Genomic DNA, 22,177 nt, shown 5'->3' on the forward strand with positions numbered 1-22,177 from the left:
CGGCCTTATTTGCCGTTGGCCAATATCTAGTTTTCTTTGCATCAATGTGAAAATGTTCCTATTACTAAATACAGTTTTGCTAGTTACAGTTCAAACTAGAAACGACGGAAGAAAGCGGTCCAACGCGCCACATTGCTTCCCGAAAGGGAGGGTGCATTTTCTACGCCATGTCTGACATTGCGTCTTAAATTTTCTAAAACTGACATAATTCCATCCTACCGAAAAAAGAAACAGATTTCGCAGTGAGGTTCTTTGAGATATTGCTAGAGATGGAAGTCTCTGGAGCTCTTGCCTCGCACGTCAGATTGGCCGAGCGGTCTAAGGCGCCAGATTTAAGCTCTGGTTCCCGCAAGGGAGCGTGGGTTCGAACCCCACATCTGACAAAGCATTTTAAACATTCTGAAACTAACATACTCCCTTGATCTTACAGAACAAGTAAATTATGCAGGAACACGCCGCAGATTTTACTAGAGACGACAGTGACAGCCCGAGCGGTCGAAAAGAAATAGCGGAACATACTTTTCCTGCGTCGAGGTTTAGCTCTTCTCACGGACGTTTCCGTTGTTGTTGTGCTGTGGCTCTGGGTTCCAAGCGACAGCGAGAAAACCTCAACAGCAACGCATACGTGTTTAAATGAATCTTAAGGCCTTAATAAAGATAGATGAAACGGTGGTTCAGGTGCTGGAGTTCTGAAGCGGCCGTATTGCGTGGGCAGTATGCTCACTAAGTTAATGTGTCATGCTAACAACGGGAAGGCTATGGGTTACATCCCACCAAGGGATATTCCATATTGCTTCCCTAAAAGGCAGCGCGAGAGACTGCCAGGCAAATCCCAAGTGATCTGTACAAGGACTGAGATGTCCGCACGTCTGGAAACGTTCTCGCCGACTTGTGTGCCACGCTGACGACGCGGGTTCTCGTCCGATCACCGAAGTTAAGCAGCGTTTTTGCGTGCTTAGTACACGGCTCAGTGGCTAACTAGGAAGTCTGCGTGCTGTTGGAATCTTTTATTTTGCCTTTTCCCTTAGTTTTCGGTGTTGCTGCGCGGTAATGATACGGTCCAGCACGCTGACCCCTCTCTTGCCTCTCGGGACGCAAATTCGCGAACCTGCGGCCACAGTCAAATGAAAGGGTCCGTTGTGCGTTTGTCGAGTTGGTCTCTCCCAGTCGTTTCTAGCGCCCTTCCTCTACATATACGACCATTTGCAAGCGTCAGCTTTCGCGTCAGCCGAGCAAAGTCGAGACAAGTCGACACATGGGGACACACGATGCTGTGAATCGCAATCCGCACTAGCCTACGCGGAGCGGGACGAGGGGCGAAGGAAAACCATTCGTAACACGACAGTTCGGAAATTCGACGATCGCGAGCGTTGGAAACACTCTCCTGGGTAAAGAAGACAACTTCGGTGCGGTGTCCGGGTTTCGAACCCGGATCAGCTACTTGGGAAGCAACCATGCTGACCGACACAGCACCACCGCCTTCTGCTACGCGCTGCTTGCGCCGTGATGTGTCGCCTTCCCTCCTGGCGCCAGAGGCCGAAGGCAATCTCGCTGTAGGCGCTCAACGCCGAGTGGAAGGCGAGCACATGTGAACCCGTTTTCCTGGTGCTGCTAGGGCCATATACTGAAACTGAGCGCAGAACTAACTTTTACTGAAGAATCTGCCCTTTAATGCACATCAGGGCGAACACGAAATTTCTAATATGAAGTACTCACTGACGATCCAAAGACGTTTCAGTATGTACGCGTCGGTACCTACCGGGGCAGTGCCTAATTATTGTAAAGTGAAGGTCGACAGTTTGAGCCTCACGGGAAGTATTTCATTGGCTTCCCACGAGTGCGTGATGCACAGCGTGGCTGTTGCTAGGAAACGGCCTTATTTGCCGTTGGCCAATATCTAGTTTTCTTTGCATCAATGTGAAAATGTTCCTATTACTAAATACAGTTTTGCTAGTTACAGTTCAAACTAGAAACGACGGAAGAAAGCGGTCCAACGCGCCACATTGCTTCCCGAAAGGGAGGGTGCATTTTCTACGCCATGTCTGACATTGCGTCTTAAATTTTCTAAAACTGACATAATTCCATCCTACCGAAAAAAGAAACAGATTTCGCAGTGAGGTTCTTTGAGATATTGCTAGAGATGGAAGTCTCTGGAGCTCTTGCCTCGCACGTCAGATTGGCCGAGCGGTCTAAGGCGCCAGATTTAAGCTCTGGTTCCCGCAAGGGAGCGTGGGTTCGAACCCCACATCTGACAAAGCATTTTAAACATTCTGAAACTAACATACTCCCTTGATCTTACAGAACAAGTAAATTATGCAGGAACACGCCGCAGATTTTACTAGAGACGACAGTGACAGCCCGAGCGGTCGAAAAGAAATAGCGGAACATACTTTTCCTGCGTCGAGGTTTAGCTCTTCTCACGGACGTTTCCGTTGTTGTTGTGCTGTGGCTCTGGGTTCCAAGCGACAGCGAGAAAACCTCAACAGCAACGCATACGTGTTTAAATGAATCTTAAGGCCTTAATAAAGATAGATGAAACGGTGGTTCAGGTGCTGGAGTTCTGAAGCGGCCGTATTGCGTGGGCAGTATGCTCACTAAGTTAATGTGTCATGCTAACAACGGGAAGGCTATGGGTTACATCCCACCAAGGGATATTCCATATTGCTTCCCTAAAAGGCAGCGCGAGAGACTGCCAGGCAAATCCCAAGTGATCTGTACAAGGACTGAGATGTCCGCACGTCTGGAAACGTTCTCGCCGACTTGTGTGCCACGCTGACGACGCGGGTTCTCGTCCGATCACCGAAGTTAAGCAGCGTTTTTGCGTGCTTAGTACACGGCTCAGTGGCTAACTAGGAAGTCTGCGTGCTGTTGGAATCTTTTATTTTGCCTTTTCCCTTAGTTTTCGGTGTTGCTGCGCGGTAATGATACGGTCCAGCACGCTGACCCCTCTCTTGCCTCTCGGGACGCAAATTCGCGAACCTGCGGCCACAGTCAAATGAAAGGGTCCGTTGTGCGTTTGTCGAGTTGGTCTCTCCCAGTCGTTTCTAGCGCCCTTCCTCTACATATACGACCATTTGCAAGCGTCAGCTTTCGCGTCAGCCGAGCAAAGTCGAGACAAGTCGACACATGGGGACACACGATGCTGTGAATCGCAATCCGCACTAGCCTACGCGGAGCGGGACGAGGGGCGAAGGAAAACCATTCGTAACACGACAGTTCGGAAATTCGACGATCGCGAGCGTTGGAAACACTCTCCTGGGTAAAGAAGACAACTTCCGTGCGGTGTCCGGGTTTCGAACCCGGATCAGCTACTTGGGAAGCAACCATGCTGACCGACACAGCACCACCGCCTTCTGCTACGCGCTGCTTGCGCCGTGATGTGTCGCCTTCCCTCCTGGCGCCAGAGGCCGAAGGCAATCTCGCTGTAGGCGCTCAACGCCGAGTGGAAGGCGAGCACATGTGAACCCGTTTTCCTGGTGCTGCTAGGGCCATATACTGAAACTGAGCGCAGAACTAACTTTTACTGAAGAATCTGCCCTTTAATGCACATCAGGGCGAACACGAAATTTCTAATATGAAGTACTCACTGACGATCCAAAGACGTTTCAGTATGTACGCGTCGGTACCACCGGGGCAGTGCCTAAGTATTGTAAAGTGAAGGTCGACAGTTTGAGCCTCACGGGAAGTATTTCATTGGCTTCCCACGAGTGCGTGATGCACAGCGTGGCTGTTGCTAGGAAACGGCCTTATTTGCCGTTGGCCAATATCTAGTTTTCTTTGCATCAATGTGAAAATGTTCCTATTACTAAATACAGTTTTGCTAGTTACAGTTCAAACTAGAAACGACGGAAGAAAGCGGTCCAACGCGCCACATTGCTTCCCGAAAGGGAGGGTGCATTTTCTACGCCATGTCTGACATTGCGTCTTAAATTTTCTAAAACTGACATAATTCCATCCTACCGAAAAAAGAAACAGATTTCGCAGTGAGGTTCTTTGAGATATTGCTAGAGATGGAAGTCTCTGGAGCTCTTGCCTCGCACGTCAGATTGGCCGAGCGGTCTAAGGCGCCAGATTTAAGCTCTGGTTCCCGCAAGGGAGCGTGGGTTCGAACCCCACATCTGACAAAGCATTTTAAACATTCTGAAACTAACATACTCCCTTGATCTTACAGAACAAGTAAATTATGCAGGAACACGCCGCAGATTTTACTAGAGACGACAGTGACAGCCCGAGCGGTCGAAAAGAAATAGCGGAACATACTTTTCCTGCGTCGAGGTTTAGCTCTTCTCACGGACGTTTCCGTTGTTGTTGTGCTGTGGCTCTGGGTTCCAAGCGACAGCGAGAAAACCTCAACAGCAACGCATACGTGTTTAAATGAATCTTAAGGCCTTAATAAAGATAGATGAAACGGTGGTTCAGGTGCTGGAGTTCTGAAGCGGCCGTATTGCGTGGGCAGTATGCTCACTAAGTTAATGTGTCATGCTAACAACGGGAAGGCTATGGGTTACATCCCACCAAGGGATATTCCATATTGCTTCCCTAAAAGGCAGCGCGAGAGACTGCCAGGCAAATCCCAAGTGATCTGTACAAGGACTGAGATGTCCGCACGTCTGGAAACGTTCTCGCCGACTTGTGTGCCACGCTGACGACGCGGGTTCTCGTCCGATCACCGAAGTTAAGCAGCGTTTTTGCGTGCTTAGTACACGGCTCAGTGGCTAACTAGGAAGTCTGCGTGCTGTTGGAATCTTTTATTTTGCCTTTTCCCTTAGTTTTCGGTGTTGCTGCGCGGTAATGATACGGTCCAGCACGCTGACCCCTCTCTTGCCTCTCGGGACGCAAATTCGCGAACCTGCGGCCACAGTCAAATGAAAGGGTCCGTTGTGCGTTTGTCGAGTTGGTCTCTCCCAGTCGTTTCTAGCGCCCTTCCTCTACATATACGACCATTTGCAAGCGTCAGCTTTCGCGTCAGCCGAGCAAAGTCGAGACAAGTCGACACATGGGGACACACGATGCTGTGAATCGCAATCCGCACTAGCCTACGCGGAGCGGGACGAGGGGCGAAGGAAAACCATTCGTAACACGACAGTTCGGAAATTCGACGATCGCGAGCGTTGGAAACACTCTCCTGGGTAAAGAAGACAACTTCGGTGCGGTGTCCGGGTTTCGAACCCGGATCAGCTACTTGGGAAGCAACCATGCTGACCGACACAGCACCACCGCCTTCTGCTACGCGCTGCTTGCGCCGTGATGTGTCGCCTTCCCTCCTGGCGCCAGAGGCCGAAGGCAATCTCGCTGTAGGCGCTCAACGCCGAGTGGAAGGCGAGCACATGTGAACCCGTTTTCCTGGTGCTGCTAGGGCCATATACTGAAACTGAGCGCAGAACTAACTTTTACTGAAGAATCTGCCCTTTAATGCACATCAGGGCGAACACGAAATTTCTAATATGAAGTACTCACTGACGATCCAAAGACGTTTCAGTATGTACGCGTCGGTACCACCGGGGCAGTGCCTAAGTATTGTAAAGTGAAGGTCGACAGTTTGAGCCTCACGGGAAGTATTTCATTGGCTTCCCACGAGTGCGTGATGCACAGCGTGGCTGTTGCTAGGAAACGGCCTTATTTGCCGTTGGCCAATATCTAGTTTTCTTTGCATCAATGTGAAAATGTTCCTATTACTAAATACAGTTTTGCTAGTTACAGTTCAAACTAGAAACGACGGAAGAAAGCGGTCCAACGCGCCACATTGCTTCCCGAAAGGGAGGGTGCATTTTCTACGCCATGTCTGACATTGCGTCTTAAATTTTCTAAAACTGACATAATTCCATCCTACCGAAAAAAGAAACAGATTTCGCAGTGAGGTTCTTTGAGATATTGCTAGAGATGGAAGTCTCTGGAGCTCTTGCCTCGCACGTCAGATTGGCCGAGCGGTCTAAGGCGCCAGATTTAAGCTCTGGTTCCCGCAAGGGAGCGTGGGTTCGAACCCCACATCTGACAAAGCATTTTAAACATTCTGAAACTAACATACTCCCTTGATCTTACAGAACAAGTAAATTATGCAGGAACACGCCGCAGATTTTACTAGAGACGACAGTGACAGCCCGAGCGGTCGAAAAGAAATAGCGGAACATACTTTTCCTGCGTCGAGGTTTAGCTCTTCTCACGGACGTTTCCGTTGTTGTTGTGCTGTGGCTCTGGGTTCCAAGCGACAGCGAGAAAACCTCAACAGCAACGCATACGTGTTTAAATGAATCTTAAGGCCTTAATAAAGATAGATGAAACGGTGGTTCAGGTGCTGGAGTTCTGAAGCGGCCGTATTGCGTGGGCAGTATGCTCACTAAGTTAATGTGTCATGCTAACAACGGGAAGGCTATGGGTTACATCCCACCAAGGGATATTCCATATTGCTTCCCTAAAAGGCAGCGCGAGAGACTGCCAGGCAAATCCCAAGTGATCTGTACAAGGACTGAGATGTCCGCACGTCTGGAAACGTTCTCGCCGACTTGTGTGCCACGCTGACGACGCGGGTTCTCGTCCGATCACCGAAGTTAAGCAGCGTTTTTGCGTGCTTAGTACACGGCTCAGTGGCTAACTAGGAAGTCTGCGTGCTGTTGGAATCTTTTATTTTGCCTTTTCCCTTAGTTTTCGGTGTTGCTGCGCGGTAATGATACGGTCCAGCACGCTGACCCCTCTCTTGCCTCTCGGGACGCAAATTCGCGAACCTGCGGCCACAGTCAAATGAAAGGGTCCGTTGTGCGTTTGTCGAGTTGGTCTCTCCCAGTCGTTTCTAGCGCCCTTCCTCTACATATACGACCATTTGCAAGCGTCAGCTTTCGCGTCAGCCGAGCAAAGTCGAGACAAGTCGACACATGGGGACACACGATGCTGTGAATCGCAATCCGCACTAGCCTACGCGGAGCGGGACGAGGGGCGAAGGAAAACCATTCGTAACACGACAGTTCGGAAATTCGACGATCGCGAGCGTTGGAAACACTCTCCTGGGTAAAGAAGACAACTTCGGTGCGGTGTCCGGGTTTCGAACCCGGATCAGCTACTTGGGAAGCAACCATGCTGACCGACACAGCACCACCGCCTTCTGCTACGCGCTGCTTGCGCCGTGATGTGTCGCCTTCCCTCCTGGCGCCAGAGGCCGAAGGCAATCTCGCTGTAGGCGCTCAACGCCGAGTGGAAGGCGAGCACATGTGAACCCGTTTTCCTGGTGCTGCTAGGGCCATATACTGAAACTGAGCGCAGAACTAACTTTTACTGAAGAATCTGCCCTTTAATGCACATCAGGGCGAACACGAAATTTCTAATATGAAGTACTCACTGACGATCCAAAGACGTTTCAGTATGTACGCGTCGGTACCACCGGGGCAGTGCCTAAGTATTGTAAAGTGAAGGTCGACAGTTTGAGCCTCACGGGAAGTATTTCATTGGCTTCCCACGAGTGCGTGATGCACAGCGTGGCTGTTGCTAGGAAACGGCCTTATTTGCCGTTGGCCAATATCTAGTTTTCTTTGCATCAATGTGAAAATGTTCCTATTACTAAATACAGTTTTGCTAGTTACAGTTCAAACTAGAAACGACGGAAGAAAGCGGTCCAACGCGCCACATTGCTTCCCGAAAGGGAGGGTGCATTTTCTACGCCATGTCTGACATTGCGTCTTAAATTTTCTAAAACTGACATAATTCCATCCTACCGAAAAAAGAAACAGATTTCGCAGTGAGGTTCTTTGAGATATTGCTAGAGATGGAAGTCTCTGGAGCTCTTGCCTCGCACGTCAGATTGGCCGAGCGGTCTAAGGCGCCAGATTTAAGCTCTGGTTCCCGCAAGGGAGCGTGGGTTCGAACCCCACATCTGACAAAGCATTTTAAACATTCTGAAACTAACATACTCCCTTGATCTTACAGAACAAGTAAATTATGCAGGAACACGCCGCAGATTTTACTAGAGACGACAGTGACAGCCCGAGCGGTCGAAAAGAAATAGCGGAACATACTTTTCCTGCGTCGAGGTTTAGCTCTTCTCACGGACGTTTCCGTTGTTGTTGTGCTGTGGCTCTGGGTTCCAAGCGACAGCGAGAAAACCTCAACAGCAACGCATACGTGTTTAAATGAATCTTAAGGCCTTAATAAAGATAGATGAAACGGTGGTTCAGGTGCTGGAGTTCTGAAGCGGCCGTATTGCGTGGGCAGTATGCTCACTAAGTTAATGTGTCATGCTAACAACGGGAAGGCTATGGGTTACATCCCACCAAGGGATATTCCATATTGCTTCCCTAAAAGGCAGCGCGAGAGACTGCCAGGCAAATCCCAAGTGATCTGTACAAGGACTGAGATGTCCGCACGTCTGGAAACGTTCTCGCCGACTTGTGTGCCACGCTGACGACGCGGGTTCTCGTCCGATCACCGAAGTTAAGCAGCGTTTTTGCGTGCTTAGTACACGGCTCAGTGGCTAACTAGGAAGTCTGCGTGCTGTTGGAATCTTTTATTTTGCCTTTTCCCTTAGTTTTCGGTGTTGCTGCGCGGTAATGATACGGTCCAGCACGCTGACCCCTCTCTTGCCTCTCGGGACGCAAATTCGCGAACCTGCGGCCACAGTCAAATGAAAGGGTCCGTTGTGCGTTTGTCGAGTTGGTCTCTCCCAGTCGTTTCTAGCGCCCTTCCTCTACATATACGACCATTTGCAAGCGTCAGCTTTCGCGTCAGCCGAGCAAAGTCGAGACAAGTCGACACATGGGGACACACGATGCTGTGAATCGCAATCCGCACTAGCCTACGCGGAGCGGGACGAGGGGCGAAGGAAAACCATTCGTAACACGACAGTTCGGAAATTCGACGATCGCGAGCGTTGGAAACACTCTCCTGGGTAAAGAAGACAACTTCGGTGCGGTGTCCGGGTTTCGAACCCGGATCAGCTACTTGGGAAGCAACCATGCTGACCGACACAGCACCACCGCCTTCTGCTACGCGCTGCTTGCGCCGTGATGTGTCGCCTTCCCTCCTGGCGCCAGAGGCCGAAGGCAATCTCGCTGTAGGCGCTCAACGCCGAGTGGAAGGCGAGCACATGTGAACCCGTTTTCCTGGTGCTGCTAGGGCCATATACTGAAACTGAGCGCAGAACTAACTTTTACTGAAGAATCTGCCCTTTAATGCACATCAGGGCGAACACGAAATTTCTAATATGAAGTACTCACTGACGATCCAAAGACGTTTCAGTATGTACGCGTCGGTACCACCGGGGCAGTGCCTAAGTATTGTAAAGTGAAGGTCGACAGTTTGAGCCTCACGGGAAGTATTTCATTGGCTTCCCACGAGTGCGTGATGCACAGCGTGGCTGTTGCTAGGAAACGGCCTTATTTGCCGTTGGCCAATATCTAGTTTTCTTTGCATCAATGTGAAAATGTTCCTATTACTAAATACAGTTTTGCTAGTTACAGTTCAAACTAGAAACGACGGAAGAAAGCGGTCCAACGCGCCACATTGCTTCCCGAAAGGGAGGGTGCATTTTCTACGCCATGTCTGACATTGCGTCTTAAATTTTCTAAAACTGACATAATTCCATCCTACCGAAAAAAGAAACAGATTTCGCAGTGAGGTTCTTTGAGATATTGCTAGAGATGGAAGTCTCTGGAGCTCTTGCCTCGCACGTCAGATTGGCCGAGCGGTCTAAGGCGCCAGATTTAAGCTCTGGTTCCCGCAAGGGAGCGTGGGTTCGAACCCCACATCTGACAAAGCATTTTAAACATTCTGAAACTAACATACTCCCTTGATCTTACAGAACAAGTAAATTATGCAGGAACACGCCGCAGATTTTACTAGAGACGACAGTGACAGCCCGAGCGGTCGAAAAGAAATAGCGGAACATACTTTTCCTGCGTCGAGGTTTAGCTCTTCTCACGGACGTTTCCGTTGTTGTTGTGCTGTGGCTCTGGGTTCCAAGCGACAGCGAGAAAACCTCAACAGCAACGCATACGTGTTTAAATGAATCTTAAGGCCTTAATAAAGATAGATGAAACGGTGGTTCAGGTGCTGGAGTTCTGAAGCGGCCGTATTGCGTGGGCAGTATGCTCACTAAGTTAATGTGTCATGCTAACAACGGGAAGGCTATGGGTTACATCCCACCAAGGGATATTCCATATTGCTTCCCTAAAAGGCAGCGCGAGAGACTGCCAGGCAAATCCCAAGTGATCTGTACAAGGACTGAGATGTCCGCACGTCTGGAAACGTTCTCGCCGACTTGTGTGCCACGCTGACGACGCGGGTTCTCGTCCGATCACCGAAGTTAAGCAGCGTTTTTGCGTGCTTAGTACACGGCTCAGTGGCTAACTAGGAAGTCTGCGTGCTGTTGGAATCTTTTATTTTGCCTTTTCCCTTAGTTTTCGGTGTTGCTGCGCGGTAATGATACGGTCCAGCACGCTGACCCCTCTCTTGCCTCTCGGGACGCAAATTCGCGAACCTGCGGCCACAGTCAAATGAAAGGGTCCGTTGTGCGTTTGTCGAGTTGGTCTCTCCCAGTCGTTTCTAGCGCCCTTCCTCTACATATACGACCATTTGCAAGCGTCAGCTTTCGCGTCAGCCGAGCAAAGTCGAGACAAGTCGACACATGGGGACACACGATGCTGTGAATCGCAATCCGCACTAGCCTACGCGGAGCGGGACGAGGGGCGAAGGAAAACCATTCGTAACACGACAGTTCGGAAATTCGACGATCGCGAGCGTTGGAAACACTCTCCTGGGTAAAGAAGACAACTTCGGTGCGGTGTCCGGGTTTCGAACCCGGATCAGCTACTTGGGAAGCAACCATGCTGACCGACACAGCACCACCGCCTTCTGCTACGCGCTGCTTGCGCCGTGATGTGTCGCCTTCCCTCCTGGCGCCAGAGGCCGAAGGCAATCTCGCTGTAGGCGCTCAACGCCGAGTGGAAGGCGAGCACATGTGAACCCGTTTTCCTGGTGCTGCTAGGGCCATATACTGAAACTGAGCGCAGAACTAACTTTTACTGAAGAATCTGCCCTTTAATGCACATCAGGGCGAACACGAAATTTCTAATATGAAGTACTCACTGACGATCCAAAGACGTTTCAGTATGTACGCGTCGGTACCACCGGGGCAGTGCCTAAGTATTGTAAAGTGAAGGTCGACAGTTTGAGCCTCACGGGAAGTATTTCATTGGCTTCCCACGAGTGCGTGATGCACAGCGTGGCTGTTGCTAGGAAACGGCCTTATTTGCCGTTGGCCAATATCTAGTTTTCTTTGCATCAATGTGAAAATGTTCCTATTACTAAATACAGTTTTGCTAGTTACAGTTCAAACTAGAAACGACGGAAGAAAGCGGTCCAACGCGCCACATTGCTTCCCGAAAGGGAGGGTGCATTTTCTACGCCATGTCTGACATTGCGTCTTAAATTTTCTAAAACTGACATAATTCCATCCTACCGAAAAAAGAAACAGATTTCGCAGTGAGGTTCTTTGAGATATTGCTAGAGATGGAAGTCTCTGGAGCTCTTGCCTCGCACGTCAGATTGGCCGAGCGGTCTAAGGCGCCAGATTTAAGCTCTGGTTCCCGCAAGGGAGCGTGGGTTCGAACCCCACATCTGACAAAGCATTTTAAACATTCTGAAACTAACATACTCCCTTGATCTTACAGAACAAGTAAATTATGCAGGAACACGCCGCAGATTTTACTAGAGACGACAGTGACAGCCCGAGCGGTCGAAAAGAAATAGCGGAACATACTTTTCCTGCGTCGAGGTTTAGCTCTTCTCACGGACGTTTCCGTTGTTGTTGTGCTGTGGCTCTGGGTTCCAAGCGACAGCGAGAAAACCTCAACAGCAACGCATACGTGTTTAAATGAATCTTAAGGCCTTAATAAAGATAGATGAAACGGTGGTTCAGGTGCTGGAGTTCTGAAGCGGCCGTATTGCGTGGGCAGTATGCTCACTAAGTTAATGTGTCATGCTAACAACGGGAAGGCTATGGGTTACATCCCACCAAGGGATATTCCATATTGCTTCCCTAAAAGGCAGCGCGAGAGACTGCCAGGCAAATCCCAAGTGATCTGTACAAGGACTGAGATGTCCGCACGTCTGGAAACGTTCTCGCCGACTTGTGTGCCACGCTGACGACGCGGGTTCTCGTCCGATCACCGAAGTTAAGCAGCGTTTTTGCGTGCTTAGTACACGGCTCAGTGGCTAACTAGGAAGTCTGCGTGCTGTTGGAATCTTTTATTTTGCCTTTTCCCTTAGTTTTCGGTGTTGCTGCGCGGTAATGATACGGTCCAGCACGCTGACCCCTCTCTTGCCTCTCGGGACGCAAATTCGCGAACCTGCGGCCACAGTCAAATGAAAGGGTCCGTTGTGCGTTTGTCGAGTTGGTCTCTCCCAGTCGTTTCTAGCGCCCTTCCTCTACATATACGACCATTTGCAAGCGTCAGCTTTCGCGTCAGCCGAGCAAAGTCGAGACAAGTCGACACATGGGGACACACGATGCTGTGAATCGCAATCCGCACTAGCCTACGCGGAGCGGGACGAGGGGCGAAGGAAAACCATTCGTAACACGACAGTTCGGAAATTCGACGATCGCGAGCGTTGGAAACACTCTCCTGGGTAAAGAAGACAACTTCGGTGCGGTGTCCGGGTTTCGAACCCGGATCAGCTACTTGGGAAGCAACCATGCTGACCGACACAGCACCACCGCCTTCTGCTACGCGCTGCTTGCGCCGTGATGTGTCGCCTTCCCTCCTGGCGCCAGAGGCCGAAGGCAATCTCGCTGTAGGCGCTCAACGCCGAGTGGAAGGCGAGCACATGTGAACCCGTTTTCCTGGTGCTGCTAGGGCCATATACTGAAACTGAGCGCAGAACTAACTTTTACTGAAGAATCTGCCCTTTAATGCACATCAGGGCGAACACGAAATTTCTAATATGAAGTACTCACTGACGATCCAAAGACGTTTCAGTATGTACGCGTCGGTACCACCGGGGCAGTGCCTAATTATTGTAAAGTGAAGGTCGACAGTTTGAGCCTCACGGGAAGTATTTCATTGGCTTCCCACGAGTGCGTGATGCACAGCGTGGCTGTTGCTAGGAAACGGCCTTATTTGCCGTTGGCCAATATCTAGTTTTCTTTGCATCAATGTGAAAATGTTCCTATTACTAAATACAGTTTTGCTAGTTACAGTTCAAACTAGAAACGACGGAAGAAAGCGGTCCAACGCGCCACATTGCTTCCCGAAAGGGAGGGTGCATTTTCTACGCCATGTCTGACATTGCGTCTTAAATTTTCTAAAACTGACATAATTCCATCCTACCGAAAAAAGAAACAGATTTCGCAGTGAGGTTCTTTGAGATATTGCTAGAGATGGAAGTCTCTGGAGCTCTTGCCTCGCACGTCAGATTGGCCGAGCGGTCTAAGGCGCCAGATTTAAGCTCTGGTTCCCGCAAGGGAGCGTGGGTTCGAACCCCACATCTGACAAAGCATTTTAAACATTCTGAAACTAACATACTCCCTTGATCTTACAGAACAAGTAAATTATGCAGGAACACGCCGCAGATTTTACTAGAGACGACAGTGACAGCCCGAGCGGTCGAAAAGAAATAGCGGAACATACTTTTCCTGCGTCGAGGTTTAGCTCTTCTCACGGACGTTTCCGTTGTTGTTGTGCTGTGGCTCTGGGTTCCAAGCGACAGCGAGAAAACCTCAACAGCAACGCATACGTGTTTAAATGAATCTTAAGGCCTTAATAAAGATAGATGAAACGGTGGTTCAGGTGCTGGAGTTCTGAAGCGGCCGTATTGCGTGGGCAGTATGCTCACTAAGTTAATGTGTCATGCTAACAACGGGAAGGCTATGGGTTACATCCCACCAAGGGATATTCCATATTGCTTCCCTAAAAGGCAGCGCGAGAGACTGCCAGGCAAATCCCAAGTGATCTGTACAAGGACTGAGATGTCCGCACGTCTGGAAACGTTCTCGCCGACTTGTGTGCCACGCTGACGACGCGGGTTCTCGTCCGATCACCGAAGTTAAGCAGCGTTTTTGCGTGCTTAGTACACGGCTCAGTGGCTAACTAGGAAGTCTGCGTGCTGTTGGAATCTTTTATTTTGCCTTTTCCCTTAGTTTTCGGTGTTGCTGCGCGGTAATGATACGGTCCAGCACGCTGACCCCTCTCTTGCCTCTCGGGACGCAAATTCGCGAACCTGCGGCCACAGTCAAATGAAAGGGTCCGTTGTGCGTTTGTCGAGTTGGTCTCTCCCAGTCGTTTCTAGCGCCCTTCCTCTACATATACGACCATTTGCAAGCGTCAGCTTTCGCGTCAGCCGAGCAAAGTCGAGACAAGTCGACACATGGGGACACACGATGCTGTGAATCGCAATCCGCACTAGCCTACGCGGAGCGGGACGAGGGGCGAAGGAAAACCATTCGTAACACGACAGTTCGGAAATTCGACGATCGCGAGCGTTGGAAACACTCTCCTGGGTAAAGAAGACAACTTCGGTGCGGTGTCCGGGTTTCGAACCCGGATCAGCTACTTGGGAAGCAACCATGCTGACCGACACAGCACCACCGCCTTCTGCTACGCGCTGCTTGCGCCGTGATGTGTCGCCTTCCCTCCTGGCGCCAGAGGCCGAAGGCAATCTCGCTGTAGGCGCTCAACGCCGAGTGGAAGGCGAGCACATGTGAACCCGTTTTCCTGGTGCTGCTAGGGCCATATACTGAAACTGAGCGCAGAACTAACTTTTACTGAAGAATCTGCCCTTTAATGCACATCAGGGCGAACACGAAATTTCTAATATGAAGTACTCACTGACGATCCAAAGACGTTTCAGTATGTACGCGTCGGTACCACCGGGGCAGTGCCTAAGTATTGTAAAGTGAAGGTCGACAGTTTGAGCCTCACGGGAAGTATTTCATTGGCTTCCCACGAGTGCGTGATGCACAGCGTGGCTGTTGCTAGGAAACGGCCTTATTTGCCGTTGGCCAATATCTAGTTTTCTTTGCATCAATGTGAAAATGTTCCTATTACTAAATACAGTTTTGCTAGTTACAGTTCAAACTAGAAACGACGGAAGAAAGCGGTCCAACGCGCCACATTGCTTCCCGAAAGGGAGGGTGCATTTTCTACGCCATGTCTGACATTGCGTCTTAAATTTTCTAAAACTGACATAATTCCATCCTACCGAAAAAAGAAACAGATTTCGCAGTGAGGTTCTTTGAGATATTGCTAGAGATGGAAGTCTCTGGAGCTCTTGCCTCGCACGTCAGATTGGCCGAGCGGTCTAAGGCGCCAGATTTAAGCTCTGGTTCCCGCAAGGGAGCGTGGGTTCGAACCCCACATCTGACAAAGCATTTTAAACATTCTGAAACTAACATACTCCCTTGATCTTACAGAACAAGTAAATTATGCAGGAACACGCCGCAGATTTTACTAGAGACGACAGTGACAGCCCGAGCGGTCGAAAAGAAATAGCGGAACATACTTTTCCTGCGTCGAGGTTTAGCTCTTCTCACGGACGTTTCCGTTGTTGTTGTGCTGTGGCTCTGGGTTCCAAGCGACAGCGAGAAAACCTCAACAGCAACGCATACGTGTTTAAATGAATCTTAAGGCCTTAATAAAGATAGATGAAACGGTGGTTCAGGTGCTGGAGTTCTGAAGCGGCCGTATTGCGTGGGCAGTATGCTCACTAAGTTAATGTGTCATGCTAACAACGGGAAGGCTATGGGTTACATCCCACCAAGGGATATTCCATATTGCTTCCCTAAAAGGCAGCGCGAGAGACTGCCAGGCAAATCCCAAGTGATCTGTACAAGGACTGAGATGTCCGCACGTCTGGAAACGTTCTCGCCGACTTGTGTGCCACGCTGACGACGCGGGTTCTCGTCCGATCACCGAAGTTAAGCAGCGTTTTTGCGTGCTTAGTACACGGCTCAGTGGCTAACTAGGAAGTCTGCGTGCTGTTGGAATCTTTTATTTTGCCTTTTCCCTTAGTTTTCGGTGTTGCTGCGCGGTAATGATACGGTCCAGCACGCTGACCCCTCTCTTGCCTCTCGGGACGCAAATTCGCGAACCTGCGGCCACAGTCAAATGAAAGGGTCCGTTGTGCGTTTGTCGAGTTGGTCTCTCCCAGTCGTTTCTAGCGCCCTTCCTCTACATATACGACCATTTGCAAGCGTCAGCTTTCGCGTCAGCCGAGCAAAGTCGAGACAAGTCGACACATGGGGACACACGATGCTGTGAATCGCAATCCGCACTAGCCTACGCGGAGCGGGACGAGGGGCGAAGGAAAACCATTCGTAACACGACAGTTCGGAAATTCGACGATCGCGAGCGTTGGAAACACTCTCCTGGGTAAAGAAGACAACTTCGGTGCGGTGTCCGGGTTTCGAACCCGGATCAGCTACTTGGGAAGCAACCATGCTGACCGACACAGCACCACCGCCTTCTGCTACGCGCTGCTTGCGCCGTGATGTGTCGCCTTCCCTCCTGGCGCCAGAGGCCGAAGGCAATCTCGCTGTAGGCGCTCAACGCCGAGTGGAAGGCGAGCACATGTGAACCCGTTTTCCTGGTGCTGCTAGGGCCATATACTGAAACTGAGCGCAGAACTAACTTTTACTGAAGAATCTGCCCTTTAATGCACATCAGGGCGAACACGAAATTTCTAATATGAAGTACTCACTGACGATCCAAAGACGTTTCAGTATGTACGCGTCGGTACCACCGGGGCAGTGCCTAAGTATTGTAAAGTGAAGGTCGACAGTTTGAGCCTCACGGGAAGTATTTCATTGGCTTCCCACGAGTGCGTGATGCACAGCGTGGCTGTTGCTAGGAAACGGCCTTATTTGCCGTTGGCCAATATCTAGTTTTCTTTGCATCAATGTGAAAATGTTCCTATTACTAAATACAGTTTTGCTAGTTACAGTTCAAACTAGAAACGACGGAAGAAAGCGGTCCAACGCGCCACATTGCTTCCCGAAAGGGAGGGTGCATTTTCTACGCCATGTCTGACATTGCGTCTTAAATTTTCTAAAACTGACATAATTCCATCCTACCGAAAAAAGAAACAGATTTCGCAGTGAGGTTCTTTGAGATATTGCTAGAGATGGAAGTCTCTGGAGCTCTTGCCTCGCACGTCAGATTGGCCGAGCGGTCTAAGGCGCCAGATTTAAGCTCTGGTTCCCGCAAGGGAGCGTGGGTTCGAACCCCACATCTGACAAAGCATTTTAAACATTCTGAAACTAACATACTCCCTTGATCTTACAGAACAAGTAAATTATGCAGGAACACGCCGCAGATTTTACTAGAGACGACAGTGACAGCCCGAGCGGTCGAAAAGAAATAGCGGAACATACTTTTCCTGCGTCGAGGTTTAGCTCTTCTCACGGACGTTTCCGTTGTTGTTGTGCTGTGGCTCTGGGTTCCAAGCGACAGCGAGAAAACCTCAACAGCAACGCATACGTGTTTAAATGAATCTTAAGGCCTTAATAAAGATAGATGAAACGGTGGTTCAGGTGCTGGAGTTCTGAAGCGGCCGTATTGCGTGGGCAGTATGCTCACTAAGTTAATGTGTCATGCTAACAACGGGAAGGCTATGGGTTACATCCCACCAAGGGATATTCCATATTGCTTCCCTAAAAGGCAGCGCGAGAGACTGCCAGGCAAATCCCAAGTGATCTGTACAAGGACTGAGATGTCCGCACGTCTGGAAACGTTCTCGCCGACTTGTGTGCCACGCTGACGACGCGGGTTCTCGTCCGATCACCGAAGTTAAGCAGCGTTTTTGCGTGCTTAGTACACGGCTCAGTGGCTAACTAGGAAGTCTGCGTGCTGTTGGAATCTTTTATTTTGCCTTTTCCCTTAGTTTTCGGTGTTGCTGCGCGGTAATGATACGGTCCAGCACGCTGACCCCTCTCTTGCCTCTCGGGACGCAAATTCGCGAACCTGCGGCCACAGTCAAATGAAAGGGTCCGTTGTGCGTTTGTCGAGTTGGTCTCTCCCAGTCGTTTCTAGCGCCCTTCCTCTACATATACGACCATTTGCAAGCGTCAGCTTTCGCGTCAGCCGAGCAAAGTCGAGACAAGTCGACACATGGGGACACACGATGCTGTGAATCGCAATCCGCACTAGCCTACGCGGAGCGGGACGAGGGGCGAAGGAAAACCATTCGTAACACGACAGTTCGGAAATTCGACGATCGCGAGCGTTGGAAACACTCTCCTGGGTAAAGAAGACAACTTCGGTGCGGTGTCCGGGTTTTGAACCCGGATCAGCTACTTGGGAAGCAACCATGCTGACCGACACAGCACCACCGCCTTCTGCTACGCGCTGCTTGCGCCGTGATGTGTCGCCTTCCCTCCTGGCGCCAGAGGCCGAAGGCAATCTCGCTGTAGGCGCTCAACGCCGAGTGGAAGGCGAGCACATGTGAACCCGTTTTCCTGGTGCTGCTAGGGCCATATACTGAAACTGAGCGCAGAACTAACTTTTACTGAAGAATCTGCCCTTTAATGCACATCAGGGCGAACACGAAATTTCTAATATGAAGTACTCACTGACGATCCAAAGACGTTTCAGTATGTACGCGTCGGTACCACCGGGGCAGTGCCTAATTATTGTAAAGTGAAGGTCGACAGTTTGAGCCTCACGGGAAGTATTTCATTGGCTTCCCACGAGTGCGTGATGCACAGCGTGGCTGTTGCTAGGAAACGGCCTTATTTGCCGTTGGCCAATATCTAGTTTTCTTTGCATCAATGTGAAAATGTTCCTATTACTAAATACAGTTTTGCTAGTTACAGTTCAAACTAGAAACGACGGAAGAAAGCGGTCCAACGCGCCACATTGCTTCCCGAAAGGGAGGGTGCATTTTCTACGCCATGTCTGACATTGCGTCTTAAATTTTCTAAAACTGACATAATTCCATCCTACCGAAAAAAGAAACAGATTTCGCAGTGAGGTTCTTTGAGATATTGCTAGAGATGGAAGTCTCTGGAGCTCTTGCCTCGCACGTCAGATTGGCCGAGCGGTCTAAGGCGCCAGATTTAAGCTCTGGTTCCCGCAAGGGAGCGTGGGTTCGAACCCCACATCTGACAAAGCATTTTAAACATTCTGAAACTAACATACTCCCTTGATCTTACAGAACAAGTAAATTATGCAGGAACACGCCGCAGATTTTACTAGAGACGACAGTGACAGCCCGAGCGGTCGAAAAGAAATAGCGGAACATACTTTTCCTGCGTCGAGGTTTAGCTCTTCTCACGGACGTTTCCGTTGTTGTTGTGCTGTGGCTCTGGGTTCCAAGCGACAGCGAGAAAACCTCAACAGCAACGCATACGTGTTTAAATGAATCTTAAGGCCTTAATAAAGATAGATGAAACGGTGGTTCAGGTGCTGGAGTTCTGAAGCGGCCGTATTGCGTGGGCAGTATGCTCACTAAGTTAATGTGTCATGCTAACAACGGGAAGGCTATGGGTTACATCCCACCAAGGGATATTCCATATTGCTTCCCTAAAAGGCAGCGCGAGAGACTGCCAGGCAAATCCCAAGTGATCTGTACAAGGACTGAGATGTCCGCACGTCTGGAAACGTTCTCGCCGACTTGTGTGCCACGCTGACGACGCGGGTTCTCGTCCGATCACCGAAGTTAAGCAGCGTTTTTGCGTGCTTAGTACACGGCTCAGTGGCTAACTAGGAAGTCTGCGTGCTGTTGGAATCTTTTATTTTGCCTTTTCCCTTAGTTTTCGGTGTTGCTGCGCGGTAATGATACGGTCCAGCACGCTGACCCCTCTCTTGCCTCTCGGGACGCAAATTCGCGAACCTGCGGCCACAGTCAAATGAAAGGGTCCGTTGTGCGTTTGTCGAGTTGGTCTCTCCCAGTCGTTTCTAGCGCCCTTCCTCTACATATACGACCATTTGCAAGCGTCAGCTTTCGCGTCAGCCGAGCAAAGTCGAGACAAGTCGACACATGGGGACACACGATGCTGTGAATCGCAATCCGCACTAGCCTACGCGGAGCGGGACGAGGGGCGAAGGAAAACCATTCGTAACACGACAGTTCGGAAATTCGACGATCGCGAGCGTTGGAAACACTCTCCTGGGTAAAGAAGACAACTTCGGTGCGGTGTCCGGGTTTCGAACCCGGATCAGCTACTTGGGAAGCAACCATGCTGACCGACACAGCACCACCGCCTTCTGCTACGCGCTGCTTGCGCCGTGATGTGTCGCCTTCCCTCCTGGCGCCAGAGGCCGAAGGCAATCTCGCTGTAGGCGCTCAACGCCGAGTGGAAGGCGAGCACATGTGAACCCGTTTTCCTGGTGCTGCTAGGGCCATATACTGAAACTGAGCGCAGAACTAACTTTTACTGAAGAATCTGCCCTTTAATGCACATCAGGGCGAACACGAAATTTCTAATATGAAGTACTCACTGACGATCCAAAGACGTTTCAGTATGTACGCGTCGGTACCACCGGGGCAGTGCCTAATTATTGTAAAGTGAAGGTCGACAGTTTGAGCCTCACGGGAAGTATTTCATTGGCTTCCCACGAGTGCGTGATGCACAGCGTGGCTGTTGCTAGGAAACGGCCTTATTTGCCGTTGGCCAATATCTAGTTTTCTTTGCATCAATGTGAAAATGTTCCTATTACTAAATACAGTTTTGCTAGTTACAGTTCAAACTAGAAACGACGGAAGAAAGCGGTCCAACGCGCCACATTGCTTCCCGAAAGGGAGGGTGCATTTTCTACGCCATGTCTGACATTGCGTCTTAAATTTTCTAAAACTGACATAATTCCATCCTACCGAAAAAAGAAACAGATTTCGCAGTGAGGTTCTTTGAGATATTGCTAGAGATGGAAGTCTCTGGAGCTCTTGCCTCGCACGTCAGATTGGCCGAGCGGTCTAAGGCGCCAGATTTAAGCTCTGGTTCCCGCAAGGGAGCGTGGGTTCGAACCCCACATCTGACAAAGCATTTTAAACATTCTGAAACTAACATACTCCCTTGATCTTACAGAACAAGTAAATTATGCAGGAACACGCCGCAGATTTTACTAGAGACGACAGTGACAGCCCGAGCGGTCGAAAAGAAATAGCGGAACATACTTTTCCTGCGTCGAGGTTTAGCTCTTCTCACGGACGTTTCCGTTGTTGTTGTGCTGTGGCTCTGGGTTCCAAGCGACAGCGAGAAAACCTCAACAGCAACGCATACGTGTTTAAATGAATCTTAAGGCCTTAATAAAGATAGATGAAACGGTGGTTCAGGTGCTGGAGTTCTGAAGCGGCCGTATTGCGTGGGCAGTATGCTCACTAAGTTAATGTGTCATGCTAACAACGGGAAGGCTATGGGTTACATCCCACCAAGGGATATTCCATATTGCTTCCCTAAAAGGCAGCGCGAGAGACTGCCAGGCAAATCCCAAGTGATCTGTACAAGGACTGAGATGTCCGCACGTCTGGAAACGTTCTCGCCGACTTGTGTGCCACGCTGACGACGCGGGTTCTCGTCCGATCACCGAAGTTAAGCAGCGTTTTTGCGTGCTTAGTACACGGCTCAGTGGCTAACTAGGAAGTCTGCGTGCTGTTGGAATCTTTTATTTTGCCTTTTCCCTTAGTTTTCGGTGTTGCTGCGCGGTAATGATACGGTCCAGCACGCTGACCCCTCTCTTGCCTCTCGGGACGCAAATTCGCGAACCTGCGGCCACAGTCAAATGAAAGGGTCCGTTGTGCGTTTGTCGAGTTGGTCTCTCCCAGTCGTTTCTAGCGCCCTTCCTCTACATATACGACCATTTGCAAGCGTCAGCTTTCGCGTCAGCCGAGCAAAGTCGAGACAAGTCGACACATGGGGACACACGATGCTGTGAATCGCAATCCGCACTAGCCTACGCGGAGCGGGACGAGGGGCGAAGGAAAACCATTCGTAACACGACAGTTCGGAAATTCGACGATCGCGAGCGTTGGAAACACTCTCCTGGGTAAAGAAGACAACTTCGGTGCGGTGTCCGGGTTTCGAACCCGGATCAGCTACTTGGGAAGCAACCATGCTGACCGACACAGCACCACCGCCTTCTGCTACGCGCTGCTTGCGCCGTGATGTGTCGCCTTCCCTCCTGGCGCCAGAGGCCGAAGGCAATCTCGCTGTAGGCGCTCAACGCCGAGTGGAAGGCGAGCACATGTGAACCCGTTTTCCTGG

At 50.3% G+C, this 22,177-nt stretch overlaps 12 non-coding genes across 12 annotated transcripts; all 12 read left to right on the forward strand.

Moving 5' to 3' along the window:
• The first annotated feature begins 299 nt into the window (after positions 1-299).
• On the forward strand, positions 300-383 carry Trnal-uaa (transfer RNA leucine (anticodon UAA)). Its single transcript has one exon. It is a non-coding gene; the product is annotated as a tRNA-Leu (tRNA).
• Positions 384-2,170: 1,787 nt separating this feature from the next.
• Trnal-uaa (transfer RNA leucine (anticodon UAA)) lies at positions 2,171-2,254 on the forward strand. The gene has a single exon. It is a non-coding gene; the product is annotated as a tRNA-Leu (tRNA).
• Positions 2,255-4,040: 1,786 nt separating this feature from the next.
• On the forward strand, positions 4,041-4,124 carry Trnal-uaa (transfer RNA leucine (anticodon UAA)). Its single transcript has one exon. It is a non-coding gene; the product is annotated as a tRNA-Leu (tRNA).
• Positions 4,125-5,910: 1,786 nt separating this feature from the next.
• On the forward strand, positions 5,911-5,994 carry Trnal-uaa (transfer RNA leucine (anticodon UAA)). Its single transcript has one exon. It is a non-coding gene; the product is annotated as a tRNA-Leu (tRNA).
• A 1,786-nt stretch (positions 5,995-7,780) lies between these two features.
• Positions 7,781-7,864, forward strand: Trnal-uaa (transfer RNA leucine (anticodon UAA)). The gene has a single exon. It is a non-coding gene; the product is annotated as a tRNA-Leu (tRNA).
• Positions 7,865-9,650: 1,786 nt separating this feature from the next.
• Positions 9,651-9,734, forward strand: Trnal-uaa (transfer RNA leucine (anticodon UAA)). Its single transcript has one exon. It is a non-coding gene; the product is annotated as a tRNA-Leu (tRNA).
• Positions 9,735-11,520: 1,786 nt separating this feature from the next.
• Trnal-uaa (transfer RNA leucine (anticodon UAA)) lies at positions 11,521-11,604 on the forward strand. The gene has a single exon. It is a non-coding gene; the product is annotated as a tRNA-Leu (tRNA).
• A 1,786-nt stretch (positions 11,605-13,390) lies between these two features.
• Trnal-uaa (transfer RNA leucine (anticodon UAA)) lies at positions 13,391-13,474 on the forward strand. Its single transcript has one exon. It is a non-coding gene; the product is annotated as a tRNA-Leu (tRNA).
• Positions 13,475-15,260: 1,786 nt separating this feature from the next.
• Trnal-uaa (transfer RNA leucine (anticodon UAA)) lies at positions 15,261-15,344 on the forward strand. Its single transcript has one exon. It is a non-coding gene; the product is annotated as a tRNA-Leu (tRNA).
• Positions 15,345-17,130: 1,786 nt separating this feature from the next.
• Trnal-uaa (transfer RNA leucine (anticodon UAA)) lies at positions 17,131-17,214 on the forward strand. The gene has a single exon. It is a non-coding gene; the product is annotated as a tRNA-Leu (tRNA).
• Positions 17,215-19,000: 1,786 nt separating this feature from the next.
• On the forward strand, positions 19,001-19,084 carry Trnal-uaa (transfer RNA leucine (anticodon UAA)). The gene has a single exon. It is a non-coding gene; the product is annotated as a tRNA-Leu (tRNA).
• Positions 19,085-20,870: 1,786 nt separating this feature from the next.
• On the forward strand, positions 20,871-20,954 carry Trnal-uaa (transfer RNA leucine (anticodon UAA)). Its single transcript has one exon. It is a non-coding gene; the product is annotated as a tRNA-Leu (tRNA).
• Positions 20,955-22,177: the final 1,223 nt, after the last annotated feature.

The sequence above is a fragment of the Schistocerca serialis genome, unplaced genomic scaffold (assembly GCF_023864345.2).
Source record: "Schistocerca serialis cubense isolate TAMUIC-IGC-003099 unplaced genomic scaffold, iqSchSeri2.2 HiC_scaffold_266, whole genome shotgun sequence".
NCBI lineage: Eukaryota > Metazoa > Arthropoda > Insecta > Orthoptera > Acrididae > Schistocerca > Schistocerca serialis.